This window comes from Malania oleifera, chromosome 11, assembly GCF_029873635.1.
Source record: "Malania oleifera isolate guangnan ecotype guangnan chromosome 11, ASM2987363v1, whole genome shotgun sequence".
Lineage (NCBI taxonomy): Eukaryota > Viridiplantae > Streptophyta > Magnoliopsida > Santalales > Ximeniaceae > Malania > Malania oleifera.
In genome coordinates, this window is record NC_080427.1 from 87729537 (window position 1) to 87739457 (window position 9921).

Consider the following 9921-nt stretch of genomic DNA (forward strand, 5'->3'; position numbering starts at 1 on the left):
ATGTTTAATTAAAATTAACCTCATTTATTTGCGGTAAAAAATTGACCACCTCGAGAGGCTTGGTTGACCATATTAAGGAGTTGGTTGACCATATTAAGGAGTTGGTTGACCATATTAAGGATTCGGTTGACCATATTGCCATGTCCGATCGACCGTGGCTCATTTGAACTGAGGATTTGGCCGACCACCTCAAAGCGATTTCAAACCCCTTCGTGGGTTCGATCAACCAAGACAAGGTCGGTTGACCATTCTTCTAGGTTCGGTTGACCAAGGCCAATTTGAACTACTAGGTTTGGTCGACCAAGTAGTTGGGGGTCAGACACGTATCAATTCGGTCGACTGTGGAAGACACGTTCATTTCAGAATGGTTGACTAAGCGAAGTCAATATGTTGATTTCGAAAACTTTGACTTTGGTCAACTTTCTCAGTTCAGTCGACCAAGGTCAAATGACCTTGCGATGGTCGGTTAACCAAGGCTTTTAATTAAGCCCAAAAACTTATCGTCGGTCGACCTTGTAAACTTTGTTTTAGCCCTAATCTTTAATCCTAACCAGTTAGTTATTTAATAAATGAGTTTCTATGTAAAGTGATGGTCCTTAGGGTCAGTCTATGGTCATTTGAATTTACATCCACATCATGCATGCCATGCAATTATTACAGATCAAATTAAAATAAAATGCAATACAATTGAAAGTAAATGTCTTCGTCTTCTGTCTTACTCTTCAAGCCTTACGGAATATGCCAAGATGTATGATCTTGAGGTCCTTCTGGCTTCCATTTTCCTTTTACCTCATGTGCATGTTAAAATATAAACCTGTTCACACACTAAATGTACACATGAGATACAGACACTTTGTCAGCATCAAAACAGGGATCGGACTCAAAAAGTCAACACGATCCCTAATTTGATACTGACAAAGCACCAGTTTCTTATATGTGTTTTTAAGAGCTTGAATAGGTTTACTATTCAACACACTATTAGAATTGGTGTATTCCCAAGAAGGGGGGGTGAATTAGAATTTTAAAACTTTTTCACCTAGGTTGATCTATGCAACAACTGTATGTACACAACCTAGGAACAGTCTATACAGTTTCCAAGTGCGTAGATAAATATACTGTGGAAATTAAGTCATACGCATCATTCACCCATAACATACACGTGTGGTAAATATAAAATGCAGAAATATAAGCAAACACACGATATGTTATCGGGGTTCGGCCAACTGTGCCTATGTCCCCGCCTCAAGGTCGCAAGCTTGAGGATTCCACTAATAGCTCACTTAAGGGTGGAGCGGCACCGTTTACAACGAGGTCAAACTAACACAGGGCTGACCTCAACCTTAACCAGGTCAATTAGCAGGACTGACCTCAAGCTACACGCCTTAACAGGACGACGTACCTAGCTTTCCTAACTGGGTCTAAGCCAATCCGGGACTATTCCAGGGCTAGTCCCCCTCTTCAGGCCCGTGCCTAGAAATACAACAGTATTTAAAATACAGACAAATGGTACAATGAATAAGCTTTCAAGTAAAGCAGATGTGTACCTAGATACGCGCAATATCACATACACCACAATATGATATAATATGTAAGCTCAATGTGGTCTAAGATGTCAACTCTCAAATAGATTTACTATCGTTGTAATGAGTGCGTGAGAGTGCAAACCTAAATGATCTTTGTATCACAGGATATTCAATCTAACTGCTCAAACAAAGATATTATCGAAACTTCATATATTTCAATCAACAAGTTTTCTCAATATATATATATGTATATGAAGCTCTAGCAATGTATAAGTTTGGTTTGCAAAAAGATATTCAATCTTTGTATTTAGCAAAGGATATATGAGTTAACGAGTATTGCAACAAAGACTTTATCACATAAGCAAATATCTCATCTCATCAAATATTTTCAAGATAAAAACACAGTAGATATTTGAGAATGTTTTTGCAACCAAAATACAAATACAAACTTCTTAAGACATTGCAATGAATATGCAATACTCAGAAGTTATATATAAGTCTTCTTAGGAGAGACTTATTAATAAAGTCCCCTAAGAATACTTAAGGTTTAGCTCTAAAAAATAAGTCAAACAATCCAAAGATAGGAGAGCAAACCAATTCAATATAAACACTCAAAAATCAACTTACAAATGATGTAGGCAATACGGGAAGGTAAGATTGAGTGTATGGAGCTTGGAAATTAGTATTATAGGGTTTTGATATTTCAGAGAATTTTCCCTAATCAAAGTGGCTAATCCCTCTTAATCTTTGCAAATGATCACCTATATATAGCCATAGAAGGAAATATGACCGTTGAGGACCTTTTGGGTATTATTAGAAAAGTTTAATGACGTTTAAGGCATTTTAACCCTGTTTAAAAAATATTAACTATGGTAAAAAATCAGGGCAACCCGAGAGGTCCGATCGACCAGAAAAGGTTCAGTCGACCAGGACTCAAATGGCTCGGTCGACTAGGGAACTTTTGAATTGAATGGTTGGTGGACTGGGGCAAGACGATTTTCCAAATTTCCAAGGTTCGGTCGACTGGGCCTTTTTGAACTGCATGGTTCGGTCGACCATACCGCGGGGAATTCTCCCGAGGACCCTCCGGTCGACCAGGTAGTTGGAGTACAAAAGTGGTCGGTCGACCGGGAGCTCAAAATGTTGACTCCCAAGTGGTTCGATCGACCGGCAAGAAATGAGCTGTGAAGTTCGGTCGACCGGGCCTTGGTCAAACTGTTGACCCAGGGCCGGTTCGGTCGACCAGGCCAAAGTGAACTGAGTTGGCCGGTCGATCGAAAGTGCACCAAGTGTGCATTTCGGTCCCGTATTTGACCCAAACAAGTCCTATTAAAGTGCCTAACAAATATATGTGTATATGTGTGTGTCGTAAGGTCACTTGGGGTCCAATTTGAAGACACCGAAAAAGTCTGGTGTTGGTCGACCTTCGGTCGACCGAAGGGTACACCCTAAGGTCTTTCTAAGTTCCTTTCTCATTCATGGTTTGGTTTGAGCTTACGTAGTAAATCATACATGTGATGTATGTGAGCTTATTACAAACCAAATGCCCTAATTACTATTACAGACCAATATAAATATATTACAATGAATATGATTTGGTCTTCAAGCTTCTCTTGCTTTGTGCACATCTTGATCTTATCATTCTTGATTCCTACACAAAACCTCAAACACTCATTAGATACAATGAGTATTTGTCGTAATCAAAACCGAGCGTGACCAATAAGGTCAATAATCTCCCCCTTTTTGATGATGACAAATACGACAGGCAAAAATATAGGGTTAAGCCTAAGAAGGCTCCTCCCCACAATATGCATCTATTAAAACAAACCCATTATTTTTGCCCCCCTTCCATCTCCCCCTTTTGGCAACAGCAAAAAGGGCCATTTGAATTTAACATCCTAGGCAATGGGTGATTAGTATACTTATGCATGATGAATTTTGGAAAGATTTTGGAAAAATTTTGGCAGAATGCCGTTTGTAAATTGAACTTTCCAAAAGATATCCTGTATAAGTATAGCCTGTTTGAGTTTAAATTTCCTTAACAATTTGTCCACAACTACTCAAGCAGTTCAGTATGATCCAATTACAGCAAATAAAATATGAATTATGAACATGAATTGGACAAGTTGTGCAATAAAGGCATACGGTGTGCACACAATCAATATAATTGGTGATTACAAGGTTCGGATGACATGGCAAACATGATTAGACCAGAAATACACACAAACCATTTGAAGTTGAAACATATCATAAGACCCGTGGAAGATTTGCATTAAAGACACGCGGCATACGATACCAAAAAGAAGGTTTGAGCATAAATATAGTCTAACTAGTTCACATGCATTTTCACATATTATCAATGAACCAGTTATATAATGCAACACCTTAAGAGATTTCATGACATAAAATTTTAATGCATGGAAGACACGAGTCATGAAGGCATGTAAACACACTAGCAAGACATACAATATATCCAATATGAGTTCAGTTCTTGCTTTCATAAATAGATGTATATATTCCCTTTAATATGTGCAAAAGGTATTGGGGAAATTGCTTGATGAAAAGGAGAACTTCAATTTTAAGATAATCAAGCAATATTTTTCTGGGTTTTCAATTATGCACATACTAAATTATCACCAGAAAAATTATAACCATAATGATCCAGAAATTTAAGATTCACATGCATGATCATATGGCAAATAGGAATAGTGGCAACAAGAACATGTTTTAATTTTATGATTAAGGTATTCCATTTGAGCACAAGCCACACTTGATTTAAAAGTAAATATAATCCATACATGTTTTGTGAGCAAGACAAGATAGACTTTTATTTTTAGATGCTCCCCCTAAATGTATGCAAATTATGAAACAATTACTTTACATGAATATATACATTTGGCACACACAAGTAATTGTTTTGATTATTTGGGCAAATGCCTACAGAAAATTCAGTAGCATGCCGACTGTAAATAGGACATTTCCCAAATTTTACCTGCACAAAAACCATTCTCAAACATACAAAATCATAAAAGTAGGGCATGCGAGAACCTATCATCTACCAGCAGGCAATTCTCAACAACTGCATCTGCCATGCAGTAGGCATTCTATACTACTCATGCATTTCAACACCATACACAATTAACCACTAGAAACATGCAAGTCAAGAAGCTGCAGATGCATATATATATCATAAATAACCGGGGTAGTATGTCAATAATATCATGAGAGTACAAAATAAAGTGAAAGAGCTGTTTTTATTTAATACAGACCATATGATATAACATAAAACAAAAAGAATCAAGGCCATGCTATCTGATCTGTGGACAACTCCGGAGTCTAGATCTCCCCTCCATCATCTCCTCCATCCTCTCCTCCATCACCACCATCGGTGGCATCAAAATCAAAATCCATCGTCATCCGATCTCTCTCATCCTGCATCTCTTGAATGCGGTCACTCAGTTCACTGAAGCCAGCTGTCATGGTCCGCTCCAAATCTGTAAGCGGCTATCAGTGGAGATGGAGTGCTGCTGGAACTCCTGTCGAAGTGCAGTGGATGATGATGCCAAGTCCTGCAAGTCTGACTGGACTGATCCTTGAAACTGTATGAACATGTCAGACAAGCCGGAGATAGCAGCCATGAGATCCACATTCGATGGCTGTGGAGGCTGTGGTGGCAACTGTGGGGCCTCAACATGTGCTATAGCTGCTCTAGAGGATGCCCAAATGTTCCCTACAAGCTCGTACCCCATCAGTCTAAGGGTCACGCCAGAGAAAGTGTCCACCGGTCGTCTCCTCTTTAGTGAAGCCACATTCGTCCTCGTGACTCCAATATTCCTGAACAACTTGTTCAGGATTCCTCCATATGGCATGATCACTCGATGGCCAATCATCTTGGCCATCATCCAACGGATAATCAAACTCAGCAGGTCCAACTTCTTCCGAGCAAAGAGGCACCACATAATAAAACAATCTAAAAAGGAGACGTGCACTCTAGATCCCGCCTTGGGCAGGACATTGTATGTGATCAGATGGTGCACGACCCTAGCCTCTAAGCTGAACTGTCTGTACTGGGGAGGATGGATCTGGCTAGCAGTGCCAGGGTCAGACATGGTCGGGTTGGTGAATGTGGTTACGGTAAAGTCCTGTTCAAGGATCCAGGAATTACCCACATTGGGACACTCAAAGTTGCCATGGCCAATGTCGAGGACGTCAGATATATATTGTGCGTCAAAATGCACATCTGTCCTCAAAACACGGGAGAAGTACCCGTTCTTGTCATTGCCAAGGTTGGCATAGAACATCTTGATGAACGTGGGGTAATGTCCCCCAAGCTGGTAGGAGATAAAGGATCTCCACCCCTGATACTCAAACATGTCTAAAATATTCTGAAAATACTGGCCCATAAATACTAGGTCAAGTATCTTACCTAGTATAGCCTCCTTGGGATGGAACTCCCGTATGTACCGCATCTTGCATCTGTCTGAGATAAAGTACTCATCCTCTACATGTGCAAGATTGTGGGCTTAAATGTGAGCCATGGTAGTGCAACTATGAGGCTTGGAAGCTGGGTTTGCTAGGAAATGGGGAAGGATCTCTCAAGATTTCTCGTGCAAATGAGCTGAAAATGAAGAGAACATACATATATATCGCAGCTCGGTCGACCAGAAGTAGATACAGTTGACCGACGCTTGAGATTCCTCAGGTATCGACACATTTTGGTCGACCGAGGCGAAAATGAACTAGGATGGACGGTCGACCGTAAGGGTGTATTGTACCATGTTTCGGTCGACCAGGGGGAAACTGAGACTGTTGGTTGACCGTGATAATTTGTTCATGAGGGTTCGATCGACCGTGGGGGGTCAAAGTCAAACTGTCTTGGTCGACCGGGGCATTTTATAACTACAGTGCTCGGTCGATCGAGCATAGTGTATTTTCCAAATTTTGCTCGATTTTTGATCCAATGTTCTCCCTAAGGTCCAGACTTGATGTGTAATAGTATAACCATGATTCTTAGGGGTTCTTGGTGAAGAGATATTGCTCAAGTGAGGTGCGTACCGAGAATTGACTTATCGACCTATTTTAGGTACCAGGCACAAAGGAATGTGAGGCCTTTCTTAACTTAAGCTCTGTGGTGATTTGGAGAGTATCCTATAGATATGATGATATAGAGGAGCACGGATATGAACCAAAAGATGCGTGAAAAATTCACCGAGTATGATCGTAGTTTGGTGATAACTCCCTATGGATGAGATATAAGACGAAGCCCTAAAATTCAACTTTGTACAATGGACAGCTGCTGCTTAACTTTATGTTTTTCATGACGGTAGGGGTTAAGCAATTAGACCTAAATATCGGGCGTACATGCCATGTCCATTTGGAAGTGGATAAAGGTTCCTAGTACAACAAGATAACTTATTGAGTGTGCATACTAAGAATTTCGTTTTAATCAACAATCACTTCCTGATCCTACAATCGTCATAACTCCTAAACTTAGGAACAAAGAAAGGATAGCAAGACTGCATTTTCAGTTTCACTTTGTTTTTCCCAAGTCCTATGGGGTTTGCTTCACTAATTATCCATTTCATTTCCTTTTCTAGTCCTCTAGCACTTCTTAGTAAGAAATTTAACCACGTATGCCACATAGATTTACACAATAAGCAGGTATAGAATACACATGAGGAATTGTGCGTATATATTTCATTTCTCTTCAATGAGGCTAGTCTATTGATTCTATGTAAGCAACTTGAACCCTTTTTGAAACGAGTATTCTTTTTAGGCCCAAAGGAGTTTTTTAGATTGTCTTTACCACTTGGGGATTTGAAAAACATTTTAGAATAATTTTTACTTTCTCTTTCCAAGCAAATGGTTTTCAAAGCTTTCTTCATTTTTCTCCTTTCTAGTGTGGCTTGACATTTCTTCAAATCATTTAAGTGCTTCGTCACCTTTTCATCTTCATTTTTCAAGAATGTTTTCTTCTTTGATATCTCAACTAGAATTCTATGCATTTTGAATGAGGTCTTTTCTAGTTCTATATGTGAGGGCATGCTTTTACTATTTAAATCAGCACATGATTCACCAGAAGAATTATCACAACATTTTTCATACGAATCATTGCATGCATGCTCAATAGGGTTGTCATGAAGTACAAGGGATGATTCATTCCATAATATACAGCAACATTCAATATATGAATCATCACAAACATCACTATCAAAACTATTATGATATTCCACAGATGGTCCAGCATTTGATATGTCACAAAAACACACATATGATTCATCACAAGATTTTTCATAGTAAACATCACATGAACCATTTACAGCATTATCAATAGACGACTCAGTACATGACCCAATACAGCATTCATCACAAAAACCATCAAATGGGCTAGAGTGAGAATCATATACCTCGCCGTTGATGCCTAGCTCATGAATTACCTCCTCTTGATCATTTAAGCTTAGAGCATTTGGAGGAGTTACCATCTCTAATTCCTGGGATTTTCCATATTTCTTTTCCAGTCCATCCTAGATTTCCTGTGCAGTTTGATATGCCACAAACTCAACAAAGATATCAGAATCTAACGCTAGATGTAACATGTTCATGGCATTAGAACTAATCATATTAAAATCATTTTCATTTATTTGTGCACATCTTCCCTTGGCAGTCACAAGCCAGACCCTCCAGTCCATAGACTTCAAGAATATGGTCATTCTAACTCTCCACATGGTGTAGTCGACACCACAAAATACTGGAGGACTGGAAAGTGACTATCCCTCAACGAATGGGGATACACCAATGTGAGCCATTGCGATCTTTTTACAAAAACGTTTAAGTCAAGTGGAACGAGGCTCTGATACCAATTGTTAGAATTGGTGTATTCGCAAGAGGGGGGGTGAATTAGAATTTTAAAACTTTTTCACCTAGGTTGATTTATGCAACAACTGTATGTACACAACCTAGGAACAGTCTATACAGTTTCCAAGTGCGTAGATAAATATACTGTGGAAATTAAGTCATACGCATCATTCACCCATAACATACACGTGCGGTAAATATAAAATGCAGAAATATAAGCAAACACATGATATGTTATCGGGGTTCGGCCAATTGTGCCTACATCCCCGCCTCAAGCTCGCAAGCTTGAGGATTCCACTAATAGCTCACTTAAGGGTGGAGCAGCACCGTTTACAACGAGGTCAAATTAACACAGGGCTGACCTCAACCTTAACCAGGTCAATTAGCAAGGCTGACCTCAACCTACACGCCTTAACAGGACGACGCACCTAGCTTTCCTAACCAGGTCTAAGCCAATCCGGGACTATTCCAGGGCTAGTCCCCCTCTTCAGGCCCGTGCCTAGAAATACAACAGTATTTAAAATACAGACAAATGGTACAATGAATAAGCTTTCAAGTAAAGCAGATGTGTACCTAGATACGCGCAATATCACATACACCACAATATGATATAATATGTAAGCTCAATGTGGTCTAAGATGTTAACTCTCAAATAGATTTACTATCGTTGTAATGAGTGCGTGAGAGTGCAAACCTAAATGATCTTTGTATCACAGGATATTCAATCTAACTGCTCAAACAAAGATATTATCGAAACTTCATATATTTCAATCAACAAGTTTTCTCAATATATATATGTATATGAAGCTCTAGCAATGTATAAGTTTGGTTTGCAAAAAGATATTCAATCTTTGTATTCAGCAAAGGATATATGAGTTAACGAGTATTGCAACAAAGACTTTATCACATAAGCAAATATCTCATCAAATATTTTCAAGATAAAAACACAGTAGATATTTGACAATGTTTTTGCAACCAAAAATCAAATACAAACTTCTTAAGACATTGCAATGAATATGCAATACTCAGAAGTTATATATAAGTCTTCTTAGGAGAGACTTATTAATAATGTCCCCTAAGAATACTTAAGGTTTAGCTCTAAAAAATAAGTCAAACAATCCAAAGATAGGAGAGCAAACCAATTCAATATAAACATCAAAAATCAACTTACAAATGATGTAGGCAATACAGGAAGGTAAGATTGAGTGTATGGAGCTCGGAAATTAGTATTATAGGGTTTTGATATTTCAGAGAATTTTCCCTAATCAAAGTGGCTAATCCCTCTTAATCTTTGCAAATGATCACCTATATATAGCCATGGAAGGAAATATGACCGTTGGGGACCTTTTGGGTATTATTAGAAAGGTTTAATGACATTTAAGGCATTTTAACCCTGTTTAAAAAATATTAACTGCGGTAAAAAAATCAGGGCAACCCGAGAGGTCCGGTCGACCAAAAAAGGTTTGGTCGACCAGGACTCAAATGGCTCGGTCGACCAGGGAACTTTTGAACTGAATGGTCGGTCGACCGGGGCAAGACGATT